This window comes from Mustelus asterias, chromosome 12 (assembly GCF_964213995.1).
Source record: "Mustelus asterias chromosome 12, sMusAst1.hap1.1, whole genome shotgun sequence".
Classification (NCBI taxonomy): Eukaryota; Metazoa; Chordata; class Chondrichthyes; order Carcharhiniformes; family Triakidae; genus Mustelus; species Mustelus asterias.
In genome coordinates this window covers 45343499-45364598 of record NC_135812.1, presented here as the reverse complement: position 1 = coordinate 45364598, position 21100 = coordinate 45343499, and the positions used below count along the sequence as shown (strand labels likewise).

General features: G+C 42.1%; 1 protein-coding gene across 2 annotated transcripts in view; it reads left to right on the top strand.

Annotated features, from left to right (window-relative positions):
* Positions 1-21100, top strand: part of ap2b1 (adaptor related protein complex 2 subunit beta 1) — a 290885-nt gene that overhangs the window by 207955 nt on the left and 61830 nt on the right. The window lies entirely within an intron of this gene.

Sequence of the window (21100 nt, the reverse complement as noted above, 5' to 3'; positions counted from 1 at the left end):
TGTATTCCTGCTCCTCCTTTTGATCAATATGTAAAATGAAGTGTCTGGATTCAGTTGCTGAGCAAATATTGCAAAATATTTCTCTCAGTTTACAGCTAATCAACTTGATGATTTTACTGTATGTCAGTTCTGCACTGTTGGTAGTACTATCACCTCTTGAGTTAGGACATTGACGATCTGGGGCTCGCTGCAGGGCATGAGTTTATAACCCATGCTGCATTTTTGAAGGTCTCCTTCTTTGGATAAGACATCAAATTGAAACCCCATCTGTTTGTTTCAGTGGTCAAGTACATATTAACATCCTATGATATTCAAAGATCAGGGGATTTTCCGTGCCCTGATCAACCCTTTACTGAATCTGTCAAAAAAACAGGTTTACTAGTCATTTGTTTAAGATGAATAGCTGTTGCATTTGCCTACAGTCACTGCATTTGTATGTGCAGCATCTTAGGATATTGCAGATAACTGTGGGAAGTCAGAGACAGTGGCCGGGATTTTACGATCTCGCTCGGGCGAGGCTTGTAAAATCCTGCCCGAGGCCAACAGAGAATTTTGTTCTGCGAGCCTCGCCCACCCCGATAAAATTCTGGCCATTGAGTAGGAATGAATGAAACATTTTCTGATTGGTGAGATGTGACCAGTGATCGATAGTGAGACCTCAGCCTTTCACCATGTAAATCAGCAACTCGAGTGGCGGACTAGAAGATTGCGTATATTGAAATTTTTAGATGGCAAAGTTAGGAGGCACAACAAGTTGTGTTGATAGGAAGAAAAAGTTACAAAGGGGGGTGGACAGACTAATGAATGACCAAAACTATGGCAGATAGATTCACAGGAGTATGTGTGGCATCATCCACTTTGCAGCCAAGAAGGCAACACATTATTTCTGAATGGTGAAAGACTGAGAGCTGTGATGGAGCAAAGGAATTTAGCTGTCCAATTGCACAAATTGTGAAAGCTAGTTTATTATACGTACAGTACATGATCAAGTGGATTGTTAGCCTTTATAGAACCCTAGAAACCCTCCAGTACAGGAGGCCATTCGGCCCATCAAATCTGCACCGACAACAATCCCGTAACCCCACATATTTACCTGTTAATCCCTCTAAACTATGCATTCTGGGACACTAAGGGACAATTTAGCATGGCCAATCAACCTAACCCACACATCTTTGGACTGTGGGAGGAAATGGGAGCACCCGGAGGAAACCCATGCAGACACGGGGAGAATATGCAGACCCCACACAGATAGTGACCCAAGCTGGGGATCGCCAGGTCCCTGGAACTGTGAGGCAGCAGTGCTAACCATTGTGCCACCATGTCATATCTCAAGGGTTGGAATGCAAAGGGGATGAAGTACTGCTTGTTATCTAGAGCCTTGGTCAGACTTTGTGCAAAAGTCAAAAACTTTGGATGCTGGAAATACTCAGCAGATCTGGCAGCATTTGTGGAAAGAGAAACAGATGTTAACGTTTCAGGTCAGTGGTTTCTCTGCCCATAGATACTGCCAGACCTGCTGAATATTTCCAGCATTTTTTGTTTCTATTTGGTCAGATGTCATCCGTCGTATGGTTTGCAGTTTCGGGCACTAAATCTTGGGATGGACATATTGACCTTGGGTATCACAGTGAGGATTCGTCAGAATGATGTCAGTGCTTCAAGATTTAGGTTGAGTGCATGTTTCATACCTTTGTTTGTAGTTCTTCACACTTCAAAGGTTATGGGGTGATCTGGTTGAAGTGTTTGAAATGATAGAGGAATTCCAGAGGGTAGATACCAAGAAATAGCTACATCTGGTGGGGGAATTCAGAGCAAGGGGTGTAATCTGAAAATTAGAGCTAAGCCATTTAGCAATGAAATCAAACAAACCATTTATCGACACACAGTGTAATTAAATCAGGAACTGTCTCCCAAAAGGCTGCTAGATCAATTCAAAGTTTTCAAGACTGAGATAACCTTTTGATGGGCAAGGGTATCAAAGCATATGTATCAAAGGCAGGTAAATGGAGTTGGCATGGAGATACGTGGGGTTGAATGGCCTCCTACCAGTTCTGTGCAGTGCAGAAAGTGGAAGTTCTTTAGCATACTCCTGCAACTTACAGTATTGTTTAATGTTTTGTAAGGGAACTAAAATCACTGAAAAGACAAACAATTTCTACATGCAAACTGTAATGAAGGCAAACCAGTCAGTGGGCCCGATGTGATTTTGAATGCACTGAAAACGCTTAAAGCTGTAATGTGGAAAATAGGCCGAGTATCCTTTGTCCTGAAATCCGAAAACCAAACACACCAAAAAAAACACACATTATTAAATTTTCTTTTCATTTGTGGGACATGGGCGTCGCTGGCTGGCCAGCATTTATTGCCTGCCCCTGGTTGCCCTTGGAGGGCAGTTGAGAGTCATCCAGATTGCTGTGGCTCTGGAGTCACGTGTAGGCTAGACCAGGTAAGGACGGCAGATTTCCTTCCCTTAAGGGCATTAGTGAACCAGCTTGGTTTTTCCGACAATTGACAATGCTTTCATGGTCATTAGTAGATTCTTAATTCCAGATTTTTAAAAAAATCCAACTCAAATTCCACTATGTGCTATGGTGGGATTTGAACTTGGATTCTCAGAACATGAACTGAATTTCTGGATCAATAGTCTAGCGATAATACCACTAGGCCATCACCTCCCCTAATCTCATTGAGGTTTAACACAGGAAGCCTAGTTGTTTGCCTGCACTGTTTCCCTTGTGATTATTGTGGTGAACATGTTAAAAAGAAACTTATTAAAGTTACTCTATATTTATTATTCCGTGATGCATCTTACTTTTCTAGCTTTTTGTTTACCTTAACTACAGGTAGCTGAGGCTTAGGCTATTGTAATGTAAGTTTATATGTGGCAGCAAAAACCCAAATCTCCTGAAATCCGAAATGTAATTGGCCCTGACGATAAAGGATACTCGACCTGTATCACAAGCACTAACTTGTTATTTAATTGCCAGGGATTAGTCGCAAAATGAATTCCCAAGATAGTTGTGTCGATTTAAAGTTGTAGACGATCTGATTTATAGAATTCTTGATGTACTCTTCATTTAATCTGTAACTTCTGAATCTATGAGCAGCACGCCTTGTTTTCTGCTCAGAGCACAGCTGCCCTGGGGTTTGCATTAAAATTTAATTTCTTGGATGAATTTATGATATGTAAATGTCAACTGTTGGGTCGGTTTTTCAGCTTTTTGTCCAGGTGCCTATTTCAGAGCAGATGATATCGTTTCTGATGGTGCCTTTTGGGTATTACATCAGTTCATTATAATTTCACAGCTGCTTGTGCATAATGAGTTTTCTTGTGTGGTGTCTAGCGTACCAGCATTGAAGCCACAGTCATTGTTGTCATTGGATGTACTCCCTGCAATATATCAATACTCAATAGGAGAGGGAGCATGTGTGCAAGGCCTGTCTGATGTGATGTAATTATTGTAGGATACTCTTAGTTTATCCGTGCAGTTTGCTTCCATTATCACTTTCCTTGTTCTTCCTTCAAGGTGACCGTGACTATGTTCATCATCTGGAGTGTTTTGTAGAATTCCAGTGAGTATGCGGGTGACTGCTAAGGCCAGTCTGCACTCCGGAAGGTTCTGCTGCAAATAGGGCAGAGTATCGCAGAAAATTGAGTTTTGGATTAGTAACTTACTCTTACTTTTTGACTCTACCTCTGATATGCACTTTCTTTGGAAGGAGGTTGTACTGTTTTTGTATGTGGCTACATCAGATGCAGCAGTCCTAGTTGAGCTTCTGCCAGCACTGAAAGCTGATATCAAAACTCCTAAGTGAAGTCTTCATTGTGTCCTTGGAGAGCTCCTTTTGACTGCAATGAGAGCACACTCCAGACTCGAGCTATCCGTGGAATGTTTGCTTTAGTAAGTGAGTGTCAGGCATTCTGGATACGTGATCAGCTCAACACAGTTGTGACTTTTTATTCATTCGTGGGACATGGGCGTCGCTGGCTGACCAGCATTCATTGCCTATCCCTAGTTGCCCGAGGGCAGTTGAGAGTCAACCACATTGCCAAATCTCCAGTATCTCTGGAGTCACATGTAGGCCAGATCAGGTAAAGCCAGCAGATTTCTTTCCCTAAAAGACATTAGTGAACCAGATGGGTTTTTCCGGCAATGGTTTCATGGTCATCAGATTCTTAATTTCAGAAATTTCTTTTACTGAATTCAGATTCCGCCATCGGCTGTGGCGGGATTCAAACCCGGGTCCCCAAACTGGCAGCTAGTGGACAGAGTTTCTGGATTAATAGTCGAGTGATAATACCACTAAGCCATCGCCTCTCCCGACTGCCTCAATATGGTGTGAATGCTTGGCAAGTCAGCACGGGTGAGCACCTCAGTGCCTGGTGTTTTGTCCTGCCTTCCAATAGGAAGCTTTCGGAAAGTGGTTGAGCTTCTTGGCGTGACACTGTACACAGTCCACAGGTCTCACATGAGAAAAGCAGGGTGGTAGAGCTATTGCCCAATAGACGTTATGTTTTAAAGTTATTGAGTATTGCACGGTCCCTTTAAGGGTTTGGTCATGTGGTGAGTCTGTGACATCATTGGTTACTTTGTGGGCTTTATTCAGTCTAGATTCAGCCACTGGAGTAAACAACTGCCTAATAAACCTGCTCTGTTGTTGCACCCAAAACCCACATGCTATCACTTTCTGTTCTTTTATCTTGCAACAAGTGCTACAATTCAGTTTGAGAGGCAGACTTACTGCTTTTCACCCACAGACTGCAGTTTGAAGTCTGAAGGCAACAGTTACATTAATAATTCATGCATGTGTCTCGTCATCAATGTGGACAGCTCAAGAGTGTGCTGCTGAGAGCATGTCCAACACTAACAGGTTCTGGTCACAGATTGGAATCTTGGGCTCAAGATGGGGCTTTCCTGGAGCAGACTGGTACATTACTTCAGTTTACACCATGCCAAAGTTATTGCATGTTTTCGAGAACAGGTCCATGCCATATTGCATGTCCAGCTCTGAACTGGCAGCTAGTGGACAAGTCATCGGCAAAATTGCAAAGTGCATCCTTGAAGACCTTGGCCTTTGCCTGGCATCATCTCAGATTGAGTAGTTTCCAATCCATCTGATTTCAATGCTAGAGTCACCATCATGGAAGGCATCGGAGTATCTGATGGAGAAAAAAACATGCTGAAATGGGTTGGTGTTAGCACAGAGCCCAGTTAGTGACTGGGCATGGGTCAGAAGACTCATCATCATCCAGGGCACCGTGGTCATGCTGGCATGGAACTATCGAAATATCGGATTGAAGAGCAGCCAGCAGTGACATACCTATAAAAATCAGTTGTTATCCGTGGCTCAGTGATAGCACTCTAAGTCAGAAGCTTTTAGCTTCATGCCCCATTCCAAAGACTTGAGCACCTAATCCAGCTGGCAAATAAGTTGAATGCTGAGGGATAGCAGCCGTCTTTCGATTGGATGTTAAACTGAGGCCTATTTCAACCTTTTGGTGAACATAAACGGTCCCAAGGCACTTTTTAGAGGAGAACTTGTGAATTCTCCGTATATTCTGGCCAATCTTTACCTCTCGACACTTCATCTGATCAGTATCCACTGTTGATGGAACCTTGCAAATTAGCAGCCATGTTTTTTAACGTTATAGCAGTGACTACATTCCAATAAATATATCGTTGGCTGTAAAGTGCCCTAGAACATCCTGAGGTCATGAAAGGTGTTCTAGAAGTACAAATTGTTTCATTTCCTCTGCCTTGTTGTTACATTGCTTCAAATAATGTCTTCAGCCACAATCTTAAGTTGAAAAGATAGATAGTGTTTCACAGATTTGAATTAGATGCAGTATGAAAGTTTATCCTATCTTGTAGTGTACTGTTACTGTTTGTATCACTCTGATGCATTGTTACTGTTCTTAAAATTAATAATGTACTTTCAGTCCAAATGTTGCACAATAATTCTAACTACATAAACAAAAGCTCAATGTTAGTTATCTGCCTCAAGAAGACATTTGAGAATTTTTATTTGCTGGCCTGTGCATTTGATATGCCATGAAGTGGACTTGATTCCACTTGGACACAATTTTTTTTATATATATAGGCCAATGGGGGAGACTGTGGTGCTGTCACCTGACCAGCAATCCAGAGGCCCAAACTAATGCTTTGGAGATATGGGTTCAAATCCCACTGCGGCAGCTGGTGGAATTAAAATTCAGTTCATAAAAAGTCTGGAATATTAAAGCCAGTCTCAGTAATGGTGACCATGAAACTATCATCAATTATTGTAAAAGAAAATTGTTGATTCACTTATGTCCTTTAGGGAAGGAAATCTGCCATCCTTACCTGGTCTGGCCTACGTGTGACTCCAGACCCACAGCAAAGTGGTTAGCTCTTAACTACTCTCTGAAATGGCCCAGCAAACCACTCATTTCAAGGGCAATTAAGAATGGGCAAAAAATGCTGACCTTGCCAGTGAAACCTCTGCCCCATGAAAGAAAAAGAAATATACAAAAATTAAAGGCTTTGTTTTAGGTGAAAGAACCTAATGGAGTCTTTGATTACTTTTGGCATGGAATGGAGTTTGATTACTTGAGTTTCAAAAAAGTCACTGAAGGCTTTTTCCAGTAATTAATATCTGAAAATTGAGGAATAGGTTAGACTATATTTTTAGAAATGTTGGTGAGATGTGTCCCAAAAATAAGGCTTGGCATTTGTCACAGATTTATAAAGGTCGATAGATGTGGTGAGGTCTATAGTCACATGCAGTATTTCATTAATCTTGGCTAGTAGACTTGTCAGTTTCAATAATCGCTGATTCAGTTTTCATCTCACTGACGGTGCAGACAATATAGCGGACTGACAGCAGATCAGCACAAGTAAAGCCAAACACAGAATCATGTGGATTAGATTGGACAAGGGAAACCAAATAAGCTACTGCACACATTTGCTGTTCTCTTTTAATAAAATGAGTTTCCAAAAGAAGCTGGTGTAGTTACTTCTATTGCAGTGTGTAATATGATCAGTTAAATGTATCAAGCCTCTTGTCTGATTGGAACGAGTATCTGAAAGTCTTTCGACTTGCACCACCTTATAGGCATCCCAGTAACTCAGCTCATTACTTTCTGTACTCTTGAAGTCAGCAAAGATAAAGAACGTGAAGAATAAGCCCAGTTTATTGGGTATGTGCTATGTTGTGGACTCTAATGTTGTCAAAAGATTTTAGGCTTTGTTAGAAATAAAGGATATTTGTTGATGAGAGAAACTTGGCCCAGGCGTTTGCAGCCCTTGGCTGCCCTGGAGCAGCAGCTCCAGTCCTTGCATATCTCCTACATGGCGGCTCGATGATTCTGCCTGAGAGGGGCCTCTCACCCTCTGGTGTGATTATCACTCTCAGTTCCCATTGGTTCCTCAAGTCAGGTGACTCTTCTGCTGTGTTGCCTTAATGATGTGGAGATGCCAGCGTTGGACTGGGGTAAACACAGTAAGAAGTCTCACAACATCAGGTTAAAGTCCAACAGGTTTATTTGGTAGTGGCTAGTGGTGTTGGCTAGTGGCACTGTTGTTGGCTAGTGGCTTTTGCTACCAAATAAACCTGTTGGGCTTGCCTTAATGAGACAGACACCACATATACTACAGTACGTTTTGGGATAGAATGGGTGTTTAGGCAAATGTGACAGTAATTTAATGATGTGGAGATGCCGGCGTTGGACTGGGGTAAACACAGTAAGAAGTTTAACAACACCAGGTTAAAGTCCAACAGGTTTATTTGGTAGCAAAAGCCACACAAGCTTTCGAGGCTCTGAGCCCCTTCTTCAGGTGAGTGGGAATTCTGTTCACAAACAGAACTTATAAGACACAGACTCAATTTACATGAATAATGGTTGGAATGCGAATACTTACAACTAATCCAGTCTTTAAGAAACAAAACAATGGGAGTGGAGAGAGCATCAAGACAGGCTAAAAAGATGTGTATTGTCTCCAGACAAGACAGCCAGTGAAACTCTGCAGGTCCACGCAACTGTGGGAGTTACAAATAGTGTGACATAAATTCTGATTCTAGGATCGCATGATAAAGACTCAGGAGGAAAAAAGCAGAAATATTTATGTGAAATAGTGTGACATAAACCCAATATCCCGGTTGAGGCCGTCCTTGTGTGTGCGGAACCTGGCTATCAGTTTCTGCTCCGCGACTCTGCGCTGTCGTGTGTCGCGAAGGCCGCCTTGGAGAACGCTTACCCGAATATCAGAGGCCGAATGCCCGTGACCGCTGAAGTGCTCCCCAACAGGAAGAGAACAGTCTTGCCTGGTGATTGTCGAGCGGTGTTCATTCATCCGTTGTCGCAGCGTCTGCATAGTTTCCCCAATGTACCATGCCTCGGGACATCCTTTCTTGCAGCGTATCAGGTAGACAACGTTGGCCGAGTTGCAAGAGTATGTACCGTGTACCTGGTGGATGGTGTTCTCACGTGAGATGATGGCATCTGTGTCGATGATCCGGCACGTCTTGCAGAGGTTGCTGTGGCAGGGTTGTGTGGTGTCTTGGTCACTGTTCTCCTGAAGGCTGAGTAGTTTGCTGCGGACAATGGTCTGTTTGAGGTTGTGCGGTTGTTTGAAGGCAAGAAGTGGGGGTGTGGGGATGGCCTTGGCGAGATGTTCGTCTTCATCAATGACATGTTGAAGGCTCCGGAGGAGATGCCGTAGCTTCTCCGCTCCGGGGAAGTACTGGACAACGAAGGGTACTCTGTCCACTGTGTCCCGTGTTTGTCTTCTGAGGAGGTCGGTGCGGTTTTTCGCTGTGGCGCGTTGGAACTGTTGATCAATGAGTCTAGCGCCATATCCTGTTCTTATGAGGGCATCTTTCAGCGTCTGGAGGTGTCTGTTGCGATCCTCCTCATCCGAGCAGATCCTGTGTATACGGAGGGCTTGTCCGTAGGCGGCCTTCGCGACACACGACAGCGCAGAGTCGCGGAGCAGAAACTGATAGCCAGGTTCCGCACACACAAGGACGGCCTCAACCGGGATATTGGGTTTATGTCACACTATTTCACATAAATATTTCTGCTTTTTTCCTCCTGAGTCTTTATCATGCGATCCTAGAATCAGAATTTATGTCACACTATTTGTAACTCCCACAGTTGCGTGGACCTGCAGAGTTTCACTGGCTGTCTTGTCTGGAGACAATACACATCTTTTTAGCCTGTCTTGATGCTCTCTCCACTCCCATTGTTTTGTTTCTTAAAGACTGGATTAGTTGTAAGTATTCGCATTCCAACCATTATTCATGTAAATTGAGTCTGTGTCTTATAAGTTCTGTTTGTGAACAGAATTCCCACTCACCTGAAGAAGGGGCTCAGAGCCTCGAAAGCTTGTGTGGCTTTTGCTACCAAATAAACCTGTTGGACTTTAACCTGGTGTTGTTAAACTTCTTACAGTAATTTAATGGACAGTGAATATAAATTATACCAGAGTGTACACAATACACTTGATCCAGGTCCATTATAAAACGCCAGCTCTCGTCAGCAGAATCCACATTTTAAAAAACAGGCAAATGGACAAAGCTCTGTATACTGGGGAAGATCCCCTGTCTGAATAATGGTGACCGAACTGGTGAAAAAATGCGTCTCACAGTCATGACAAAGCACTGGTCTGGATTCTGCAGTCAGTTGTGGTGGAAAGGCGTTGCCACTCTTTTTGCTCTCAGCTGCATGCAGAGTTGTAGCGTGGTGTCCTCAACAGGGCCTTGAAGTGCTACATGAAGAAGACGAGCAACAGGCTGAAAAATCCAAATGCAACAAACACGTCTTAACGAGGAAGTGTAAATTAGAATAATAAATTCAATTCAAAGTAAGATGCAAATGGGGGATGGATAAATGACACACAAAAAAAGTTTATTTTAATTGTAACATTTTGATCATTTCCAACAGTAATTAAAATGCGATTGAATGAGATTCCACACTTGTAAAATTATATTATCACTACCAGGCTGGTTGTTTGGTATTAATTAAGACTTATCACAGTTAAGAAACTTACTTAGACTTCAATGCACCAGTCCTAATTTGTCTGTCATGTTTAGTAGGCATATTGCATGAATTTTAGGACTAAATCTATCAGCGAAGCACTAAAACTTGTGGATGAATGGGACAAATCAGACAGCGGCTTCTGGATTGCTATATCTAAGTGCTCAGATTCAAGTTCCAGGAATTACTATCTGAATTATGGCAAAATAACAGTGAACACTGATAGCTTCACTGTTGTTATCCTAATGTACGACCTGGGCTGATTAGTTTTAGTAGGCCTGCAACCTGTATTGCAGAAATCAAGAAATGCTATTGATTAACTTTGGTTTTGGAGCAGTGTGGAAGACTATTTAGAGCTAGGAACCATTAGAGGGAAGTTCAAAACAGCTGCAGCACAATACCTTTGAGAAGAAGCATTAGGAAGCAATTACAAGCAAGACAAATATAAAATTAAATGTGATACCTAACCTAGTTTATATAAACAAAAGAAACCCAACAGGATATGTAATTAGTAATGAAATCTGGATATTTGACAGAGGTATGTAGTTTTTGATGTCAACAAATAGGGATAACCCCCAGTAAATCCAGTGAAGAAGCAAATTCTTCATCCAGAGACTAGTTAGAAAAATGTGGAACTCACTACCAGTTGGAGTGGTTAAGACGATTAGTATAGATGCCTTTAAGGGGTAGCTAGAAAAGTACTTGAGAGAGGGAGGAATGCCAATGGGATGAGCTGAAGGAGAGTAAGAGGATGCTTGTGTGGGTTGTAAGGTGTGGCTGAAGGAGAGTAAGAGGATGCTTGTGTGGGCTGTAAAGTGTGGTTCTCCACAGTAAATTCCACCTAATTCTATGCAGTTAGTGACTAATGCTTTCTGACTGGATTTCCCACACCACCTTCCATATGCAGACAGAGTGCAAACTCCTGTTTGGGGAGGTGGGAAGGTGGGCGGGTGGCAGCTGCTCCGACATGCCGCTGGGAACAGCGAGTACAGTTGCTGTGGGGAGCAACAAAATATCCTTTAGCTCACTGTCAGTTGTGTCACTTTGAACTGATTTTCCATCCTTGTTAAGCAATGGATCTGGCTTATTACATTAGAGAAGCATCTAATTGGAGCACAGTCTTGACCCATTGATCCGAATTAATTGAAATGAATAGTGCTTTCACTTCACAAGACTTGGTTTATTTTGGAATCTAAAAATAGCCTTGAAACACTAATGATTGGTATAATCTGAGTCAATGCCCCACCATGCCTTTGGTCCCTAGATGAGATACCACAGCTTCTTTCGATTTGGTAATTTCATTTTTAATATGCATTTTGTGTTTTCGCTTAAAGTCAAAATCAAGTGGACTGTCTGACTGCTGAAAATGCTCATTTTGTACCTTCATCCAAATAATTTTGATTTTTGACTGAGAAAACAATAGATCTTTTTAAACAACAAAGGCATTTTGTATGCATCAAATTTTCTCAGAGTCTTATTTATCTCGTGCTTTATGTCTCTAAGAGATATTAATCTCCCCCTAAATTAACCACCAGAACAAAACTTCCTGGACAGGACTGCAGAGATGTTGATTTTTTTGTTCCTACAGACAGGCAGGTCATATATTGTGCTAATTTTGGTTGCAAAAGTCCCTTTAGTACCATGCAGTATCTTTTTAATTCTGCATGTTCTAGCCCATATAGATAGATTTTTCACTTTACCCTGTGTGTAGTAAAGGTAGGATATTAAAAAATGATGTGTGTTTCTTCTGATAAGCAATTAATGTCATGACTGTTGTAAAATCTCTAATTATGGCCTTGGTAATCATACTATAATTATGAAGCTTGTTAAATACTGTACCATCATGTTGGATACTTCTATTGCAATCGCACTATAATTAAACCTGTTCACTAAGTCCTATATAAATGCATTGAGAAATAATTGAAACAAATGTTACTGCATTATTAGAGTGTCACGTGAAGCAAAATGTGTTTGTCTTTCATCAGCAAGATTTTCCCTCCCTTTCCCATGCCCCTCATTTGGCCTGATGCCTGCACACTTGGCAGCATCCAGGAATATAGATTAATTAAATGGAAACCAAGTTGCATGAACTGCACCCCCATACTTAAAAGGTGACCAGATAATAGGGAGTATGTGACTTGTATCCCAAATGGTTAAGTCAGGACCCAGGGCCTGTTAAAGCAGATGTTGTTTCAACATCACCTATCGAAATTTGAGGTTCCAGTGGTGATGGGGCTAATCTCATTTCCTTGCCTGTCCCACCTAACCCCTCTTCTCAATTGAATACCGAGTGCTATTTTATCTCACACATGGAAAGTTAACCATTGGTGCATGCCAGCCTCAAACTTGTACAGATCTAAATTACTAACCTTTGCCAGTGAAATGTTGCAGCAGGACAAGTGATGGATTGGGCAGTGTGCAGCAGCAGCCACTGTAGTACAGTGTATAATTAATGAGGACGGACAAACCTATTGCACCTTAAATGAGTTTCAAGAGTTTGCTCTTTCACTGACTCCCTCCCCATCATAGCATCTCACCTCCAACCACATAAACAGAGTAAGACATAAGTTAATAAGAATCTGGCCTCTAGACCTGCTGACTGATGGATTACACCCTATCATTGAATTGACAAATCCTCCATTTGAAGATTGTAACTCGTCAACAGAACATGGGCAAGCTGCAAAGTCAAGAGTATTGATTATATTTTGCCATGGCTACAGTTAGTAAAAACCGCAGCAACATTGTGAATGGAAAATTAGCATTTGTGGATTGTATCTTAAATAAAATGCTAAAGATTTGGGGTGGCACAGTGGTTAGCACTGCTGCCTCAGTGCCAGGGACCCGGATTCGATTCCCGGCTTGGGTCACTGTGTGGGGTTTACACATTCTTCCCGTGTCTGTGTCAGTTTCCCCCGGGTGCTCTGGTTTCCTCCCACACTCCAAAGATCTGCGCGTTAGGTGGATTGGACATGCTAAATTGCCCCTTAGTGTCATAGGGACCAGCTAGGGCAAATGCATGGGATTATGAGGATGGGGCCTGGGATTGTGGTCGGTACAGACTCGATGGGCTGAATGGCCTCCTGCACTGTAAGATTCTACAAAAGAAAAGGCTATAAACTTTCATGGAGCAAAAATCCACAAGTTACTAATGGGTCTAGATTTGTTGGCACTGTAAATATACTACGGATGTAATAGCACAGTACCAGAATTGTCTAACAAAATATAATGGGAAACTACATGTGTTGAAAAAGATAAATTAGGAAAGTGTTTGAAATTCACATCAGTGCTCAGTTTTTGAAGCTTTAGCCACTCTTCAGATGCAGATTGATTTATTATGTATTTTGTTTTTATTTTGCATTTATGCTACCTGCATTTGTAAATCTTTTTACAAATGATTTTAGTTGTTAAAATATTAACCTTCATTTTGGCATGGCAATTTTTATCATCTGTATTTTTTTAACATAATATTATGTCGATTTATCTCCAGTGTGTCAGTACTCCAGGCCTTTATGCCTTTGCTGTGGAGAGGGGTGATGCATGCCAGATCACACAACCATCAATGCCCTGTGACCAGCCATCATCCAGAACCAACTATCTCGCCTTTCACCCCTCTCCTCAACAGTATGAACCTCTTCCAGTTTGTACTTGCTTTTTCACAAAGAGATGTGCTGAGCCTCTGCCCAATGTACCTCCCTCCAATCAGGTTAAACCTCAGTGAACTGGGGATATTCAGTGATGTGCTAGACTGTGACATCAAGCAGTGTAAGCGCTTCAAATACTCCGAGCATTGTAGCAAACCCGGAGCTCTGAATGCCAGGCCTCAATTCAAACCTTCATTGCATTTCAATTTTGGATTGATACGCTACGATGAGGATTTGTTGAACGGTAGTCAAACAAATTAGGAAGATGAACTACATTAAAAGGAAGTATTCTGCATCTTTATTTTCCCTCTTTTATTGTGTGATTCCATTTTAAAAGATAAAAACTTGTATTTATATAGCACATTTCACAAACTCAGGAATTCTCAAAGCATTTTGCAGCCAATAAAGTATTTTTGAAGTGTAGTCACTGTTGTAATATAGAAAATGCGACACCCCATTTTCACACAGCAAGCTCCCACAACTAATGTGATAATGATCTGATAATCTGTGATGTTGATTTACTTCCAATTCAGAACCTCAGCTGCTAAGGAATGCAAATCAAGCTTTCTCATGTAACAGATTCTCCCCCTTCTATTCTAGAACTGTTTTAAATCGGAATAGTCCAGCTGCACTGGAGGCCATCCCTCTTGCCTGTCGGGAGGGCATCCTCCACAGCGCCTGTAGCTGCAAGCAAATCTCTCATTTCATTTCTGGCTGCATCATCTCCCTGATAAGTCAGTCCAGTCTGTTGATTATCGACCCCAGCAATGGAATAGCCTGTTGACGTTTGCAGTTGAGTGTCTTATCTAACGAATGGCCACTTAGAAGATACTTGAAGGCAACATGTGCTCACAATGCTGATCTCCCAGGATGGGTCTATCCCCTTGTACTGTGATGTGCTGATGCTGTGGTATCCCCAAATGTGGGGTGCCTGACTGCAAACTTTGTAGAACCAGAAATCAAAAGCTTGTCAATCACATCAGGAGTTTAGGGAAGAAAACTGATAAATACAATAATCCAAATGGAAACATACATTTCAGTGCAAGGGCAAAATTGTAGAGTTGAATTGAATAATCAGCACTTGACGTAAGATATAATTTAGACTGCCAACTATGGTTGCTGTCTGGTCTCCCAATGTGAAGTATATTTGGAATATTATAACTGTTTTACTGTTAGTACCAGAGATGGTGGATGTTCAATCATTATAGGTTAAATATATTAGCAGTGAATATGGAGTGCACAACAAGGTTAGTCAGCACCCAGAAAAGAAAGGCATGTTGACAGTTTGGCTGGGACTTTAGCCCTTGATTGGTCACTTACAGCAACCACCATAGTTGAGCATGACTGCTGCTAAATGAATTGTGCAGAAATTCCTGTTTGCTGTAATGCTTTAAGGCAACCGTTTCTTTATAATTGTGTTCGAATGTAATTAATGGATAACTTTAGCATCTCTGTTGTCCATTGAATTAAACCGACAGCAGCATAATTACTAACAGGGTATAAATTGCCTCTGGTGAGATGAGGATTGCTATGTCTCCAATAACAAAGAAACTGGAGAAAAGTCAGTGTCTGGGAATCCTAAAGGCAATATACCTCGTCTTGAAATGAAGCACAATTGTTTTGCATGAGCAATAAGGGATGTTCCATATGGTGTGAGTGTATATCCTGGCTACCGTGGTTCATGGAAATGCACCAACATGGACATACGAGGTAACGTTGCCATATTTAATCAGGGGCCATGGTATATGTGGATTTGTACTTGTATGTTGTATAAAACAATGGGTAAGCTCAATGAATCAGTTCATTTTCCCCATCTATTGGTGATTTGCTCATGGTATTTGATTTCTCGTTTCCAGAGTTGGTGGGAAAAGGGTCATTACTGACTTTGTGCTCCAGACAAGGACCCTAGGTCACTGACCACCTGCTATACAAGTGCTACTCACTTTCCAACTGTGTAATTATCCTGAGATATTTAGCCTGATTGTGATTTAGGTTCGAAGATTGTTGGGAATTCTTCAGCCACATTTTCATGGAACAGATTTGCTAACTGGTTATGCTAAGATGCATTTTTTAAAAGCAAAAAGATTGTATAAAAGGCATAACTGAAGGCAGGCTCGTGCTGAGTTGTAGATTGGTAGGCAGACAGATGGTAATTACAAGGCAGCATGGGAAATTCTGTGTTTGAACTGTTAGCTATCTCTTGTCATTCAGAGAGACACTTCGCACCTTGATGCTTGCAGTCTTGAATGTGAATGTTTGTTCATGTTGCTAAAAGATCCTGCTTAAAGCAGCATTGGTGATAAAGGAAAGGTACAAATTATTTTAGTCCTTCCTTAAATTTTATTTACTTCTTGGCCTTTGTTATGAAAAACCCACACTTTCAACAGTTTGACAGTAGAGGAATGGAGGTGTTTCCCTTTTATTGGAATTGAGATTAATTTATTTCACTAGAGTGCGATATGTTAAGGAACAAATTCATTTGTTTACTGCCGTGGGTAATGAAAACACTACTTCTGAAAAATTAATCAAATCAGCACCTACATTGCTGACTCTGGGGCAATCTTTTACCAAATTTTCTGATTAGAGGTGTGCACTCTTCCTTGCGTTTTATAAGTCTGCACCTCCCGGCTTGCTGATAGCATCATTGCTAATAATAATTTAAAACTATTAGATATTCCTGTAATGAATCCGGTTGAAGTAGATGCAAGCATTTCAAAGTGTCTGTAGCATAGAAATCATAGATCATAGAAATCATAGAAACCCTACAGTGCAGAAGGAGGCCTTTCGGCCCATCGAGTCTGCACCGACCACAATCCCACCCAGGCCCCATAGTTAGTTGCTGCCAGGTAATGGCACGGATGACAAATTAAAAATGGCTGTTTGAGCAGTTTGAGAAAAATGACTAAAAGGTGAAAGTGTGGGGAGATGATCACTTCACGCCAACATTTTGCAATGTGTCTTTAATACAAGTAACTTCCATTCATTTAACTCCAGATCATATATGTGAGGGGAATAGATTCTTGAGTAATCAATTTTTTTAACTCGTTGATACCTTTTTCATCTCGTATTTGTAGCTCTAAAAAAATCCATCTGTGCTAAATATGGTCCACATTTACTGTGTAACAATGTCATCATTGAATTAGTTCTTTGGCTGCAGAAAGATTTACATTTACATACATACAAACATGCAAATTAGGAGCAGGAGTAGATCTCTCAGCCCTTTGAGTCTCTTCGCCATTCAATAAGATCATGGCTGATCTGACTGTGACCTTCTGCCTGCCGCCCAATAACCCCCATATTTATCGAAAACCCATCTACTTCTGCCTTGAAAGCACTCAAAGACTGTTTGCACCACCTTTCACGATGAGGAGATCCAATGACTCACTACCCTCTAGAGAAAAGAATTCTCCTCATCCCTGTCTTAAATAGGAAACCCCTTATTTTTAAACAGTGACCTCTAGCTCATGCTTCTCTGAAAAGTGGAAACATCCTGTCCACATCCACCCTCTCAATAACCCTCAGGATCTTAAAAGGTTCAGTCAATCTTACTCTTCTAAACTTCACTTGCTTGTCCAATCTTTCCTCATAAGACAACAAGTCCACCTGAACTGCTCATACATTTGCATCTTTTCTTAAATACGGAGACCAATGCTGTATAACCTCCCTACAGTGCAGAAGAGGCCCTAGAGTGCAGAAGAGGCCATTCAGCCCATCAAGTCTGCACTGACTCTCTGACAGGCTATCTTAACCATCTTGGGACACTGAGGGTCAATTTAACATGGCCATCCATCTAACCTGCACATCTTTGGACTGTAGGAGGAAACCGGAGCATCCGGAGGAAACCCACACAGACACGGGGAAAATGTGCAAGCTCCACACAGACTGTCACCCAAGGAATTGAACCTGGGTCCCTGGAGCTATGAGACAGCAGTGCTAACCACTGTGCCAATTCCCTTGCAATAAACAATAACATTCTATTAACTTTCCGAATTGCTTGCTATAACTGCATATTATCCTTTTGTGATTCATGCGTTAGGACACCCACATCCCTCTGCATCACAGAGCTCTACAATCTCTTACCATTTAGATAAGTTTTTGTTCTTCCTGACAAAATGGGCATTTCACATTTTCCCACATTATACTCCATTTGACAGAGCTTTGCTCACTCACTTAACCTATCTATGTCCCCTTGTAACCTCCTTGTGTCTTCACAACTTACGTTTCTACCTATCTTTCTATTTTCAGCAAATTTATCAGCCATACCTTCTGTCCCTTCATCCAAGTCATTTACATAAATAGTAAGTGATCCCTGTGGCATATCACTGGTTACATCCCACTGACTAGAAAATGATCCATTTATGACTATCACCTGTTTCCTGTCAATTAGCCAATATGTTACCTCTAAACCATGAGCTTTATTTTCTGCAATAGTCTGATGTGGCATCTTATCAGATGCTTTTAGATTTTGATTAATTGGAGGAGTTGTTAATAGCATACTCGTTGCTTCTGAAGCTCCCTCTGCTGTAGTGTTCCATGAGGTCTGTATTCAGGCAAACCTGCTGTATAACCTCTTAACATTATCACTGGTTCCTGTATTTTTATTTTGTTGTGGTTGTTCTTTGACCTTAACCACATCTTTACATTCCATGGGCCGAGTTTAGCATGATGGTTAATGGCTCAACTTGTAGACTGCCTCCTTGTTGCCATGGTAGCTCGCCATCCTGTGATTACTGGGCCGGTATCTTATTTGCTTTGAGTGTACTGCCACAACTTTATCAGAAACTCTGTTCAGTTTAGACAGTGTGTATCCTCAGATGCTTGGTGTTATGTATGACATGTCACCATGGTGCTCAACAGCTTTGGACCAGGAACTAACACTTATAACTTCTGGTCCTGTCTCTCTCATGTATTTTTCTCTGGATGGATTGTCTGCTGTCCTGAAAGCAAAGCTTTAATAGGAGACTGGCAGCAATTGCTTCATTTTAATAATAAAAATGAAATATGCTTGGTGCGATTGGGTTATCAGGTATATTTCAAAAGAAAGTTGAATTTTCTCTGAGAAAACTGGGTGATAAAGCTTGCAATTTCCTTCACTCAACATATTTCTTTCAACTTTGCACTTTTTTTTAATGTGCTGCTTCTTGAGGGTTTCATTAATATTTATCAACACAAGGATGTTTGAAACGTATTTTCATAACTTGATAAATAAAGTACCGGAGCTGTCCTCTTTGATAAACCAGTTGCATGAATGTATAAATAGTCTACAATTGTCAAAGTCCACACAGAAAATCCCTTTTATACTGAGTAACATCTACAGGAGAGGTACCTCCTGTAGCACACAGTGAGCTGCTACCTGTCAGACACTGATCCTTCACCTCCTGTATGATTTGACAGCCACATCATCCACGGTTTAAATCACCTGGCTTGTTTTTCTATCTTCCTACATTCATAAGAAAAATGTTCTTTGATCTATCTTGGCTTTCATAAGCACCAGATTCAATATATTTTTACAGCTCCTGATGCCAATTTTCTCCCCGTCTCTTCTGAAGTGGTGTTCACCATCTGTGAGTTGAGGGCACAGGAGGTGGGGGGACGGGAGGAAGGAGAGGTGTTGTGCTTGTCTGGATGAGACTGGGCAAAGGCATCATGGTTACTAACATTAGGACAATCCAATGAGCTGCAATCCAATTAACTGATCTGCACCTCAATCCCATTTACCTACCTAAGCGCCATTAAATCTTGAATCATAACTTCCTCAGAATGCCAGTCGACGCCGGATTGACACTCTGTGCTCAATTACTTGATGAAATTTTGTCCGTACCTGTCTCATCTGACCTTCTGATTCAGGCCGGGAAGGATCCAGGCAGCACAACTTTCTCCAAAGACCAGCTTTGCTGTCTAGTAGACTTGGATTGAAGGAGGACACGCTCCTTTTTTACTGTACTAGCTGCTTTACAGCAGCTAAGTTCAAATGTCCATTGAAATTTAAAGACCAGGGAGAAGGTAAGTATGGTGGGATTTGGGAGGGCCGGGGGGGGTCAGAAACAAAAACAGGAAATGTTGGAAAATCTCAGCAGGTCTGACAGCATCTGTGGCAAGAGAACAGAGCTAACGTTTCGCAACTGGATGACTCTTCATCATAACGTGGTGAGGGTGGGGGAGGTTGGATGTCGAGTGTGGGGATTGGGCCTGTGGGGAGGAGAGGGTATTTTGTGTTCAGCGTGCGGTGGGGTGGGAGGAGGTGTCAGGTTGAGTCAGGGGGCATGGGGAATTTCATGGAGGAGGAGTTGGAGGGTGGTGGAGTCCTCGGGGATCGGAGTTGTACGGGGAATCCTATCTGTGTGTGTCTTTACAATAGTTACCCAGAAGTTAGAAGAGGTTTTAATTCTTATCACTGTTTCTGGGTAACTGTTTGTGTAACATAGCTGGAACCATCCAAAGTTTACAATTTAAATGACATTTTTGGACGGCTCACAGGGCAGGACAGTTACCCCGAGGAAGTTTGCACCTCTGGGCAATTGCCATGCAAACCTTTAGCTTTGAACATCTGATAGGGAGTGCCCAGTACATCTTTGGAATACCCCTAAATCCAACGCTAGGGAGCTTGGACGTTACAACCCCTTGTCTTTAATTGGTCACTGTGCACATTTTCTTCCCAGCAGAAGCGACGGATTAGCAATTTGGAGCAGGAGGTCTATGCTGTTCGAACCATACAGCACAGAAGGAGGCCGTTTGGTCCATTGTGTCTATGCCAACTCTTTAAAACAGCTGCCCAATTTATTCCCCACTGTGTTTTCCTATAGCCCTGCAGTTTGTTCCCTTTCCAAATAGTTTATTAGCTTCCTTTCATTGCCAGGGCCACTGAAGCCAATTGTAGTGCCTTACTGACATACACAGAAACTGTATTTGCCTGAATAGATTACCTTTCCAGCTAGAAAATGTTGTGGAACATTGTATTGATTCTGTTTTTTATTAGCAGAACCAAAGAATGGGGGCGATTCTCCCAAAAAGAAATCTGTGTCAAATTCGAGTAAAAACTGGAGTAAATCACGCTGTTTTTTTTCAAAATGAGTCTCCTGCACTCTGCACTGCAGTGAGCACTAGCATTGAAAATAAGTAGTCGGGGCCTTTTCCCGCTGGAGAGGCCGGCAGCATAGTGCTGAGTGGGCCACTGTGCGTGCGCCAATCTGTCCGCACCGAGATCAGAGCATGCGCAGTGGCCCCCTGTCTGCCAGCCTCTCGATTGCTTGCCAGCTCAATCGCTGACCAGCCCCGCGATCCCGCGTCGCTGGTCATACAACCTCTCCACTGCCCCCTGAACATGCCTGGGCCAGCCTCGACTCCCCGCTCCTCCCTTGTAGCCCCGATCTCCTCCCTCCCGCACCCTGATGGCCAGACCCTCCCCAAGTCACCACTGACTTACAGAGTGGCAGCGGGACCC